This window comes from Apaloderma vittatum, unplaced genomic scaffold (assembly GCF_000703405.1).
Source record: "Apaloderma vittatum isolate BGI_N311 unplaced genomic scaffold, ASM70340v1 scaffold38715, whole genome shotgun sequence".
In the NCBI taxonomy this organism is placed as follows: Eukaryota; Metazoa; Chordata; class Aves; order Trogoniformes; family Trogonidae; genus Apaloderma; species Apaloderma vittatum.
In genome coordinates, this window is record NW_009717213.1 from 5,334 (window position 1) to 6,574 (window position 1,241).

Sequence of the window (1,241 nt, forward strand, 5' to 3'; positions counted from 1 at the left end):
GCTTCACTTACAAACGGGCGGCGCGGGGCAGAGCTTTCATCCCTTCTTTCCCCTCTGTGGCCTTGCAGAACCACTGACCCTGCCTTGTTATTTCTGTAAAGGCAAAACACTTCGGCAGAAAAGATCTTAGAGACAGGTTTACAGTGAGTGGGCCGGTGAGTTCCTGAGTACCACGTCTGCTTTGCCAGTTTGTAGCCCCAGTTAACGGCGTGACCTTTGATGCAGTGGCTGTCGGCCCCCAGCTCTTCACATTAGCTTGCTTTTCTCATTTGGGAAGGAGGGTCGGGCACGCAGGTTTCAAATCGGTTGCTTCTCTTGTGCTTTTCTGTAAACGCACAAGTGAAGGGTAAAGGCAGGATGGAAATTCCACTTGGAAGCAGCTCATTCATCCGAGGTTTTTCCCCTGAACTCAGTCTAACACACGTAACCTCTTTCTTAGGGAAGAAACTTTCTGCCAGACTTTTTCTTCATCTTTTTTTCATTCACACATATATGCATTAGAGGTGTTCATTTGATTTATTTTATTTTCTCCTTTATGGAATCATGGGTAGTTTCATTGCAACTCATCTCTTTCTGTTTGTTTCGTATAGGGTTGGTAGTGCAGGATCATTCAGACCCCCTGTTCAGTTCATATGCCTATAAGTCCCACTACCTACTGAATGAATCAAATCGTGCTGAGTTGATGAAATTACCTATGATTCCTCCTCCTTCGTCAGCTTCCAAAAAGAAATGTGAGAAAGGTAACCAAAATAGTTTCTTTCTCTTTAATTTGCTTTCGCTTTCTCTATTATTTCTCTCTCTTTAAATCAAACGAGAAATGTCTGCTTGTCCAGCACCACTTACTGCTTTTCAGTGAACTTCACTCATCGGTTATTGTGAGCGTGTGTTCATGTTGTTGGCAATTTTTTTTTTTATTTTTTTTTTTTGTTACAAAAGGGCTTAAAATAATTGCTGTCACTAAATTCTCCTTCAGAGAGGTTTAAATGGTTTTGTACCTGGCCTGGGCTGCTCCAGCGCGAGGGAGGCTGTGTGCGTGGGGCTGGGAAGAGGAGGCAAGCGGAGCTGGGGACTGTCGCAGTTAGTGCTTACCAGGGTGATGTAAACCAGCTTCTTAAATCGACTTTCTCTGTGGAGGAAGCGAGGGGTGCTCTGTCTCAGGTCTTCCAGGCGGCTCATGCTGAGCCTGAGGGAAGAAGGAGTTTTTCAGGCTGACCCAGGGCGGCTGCTGTGCCCGAAGGGGA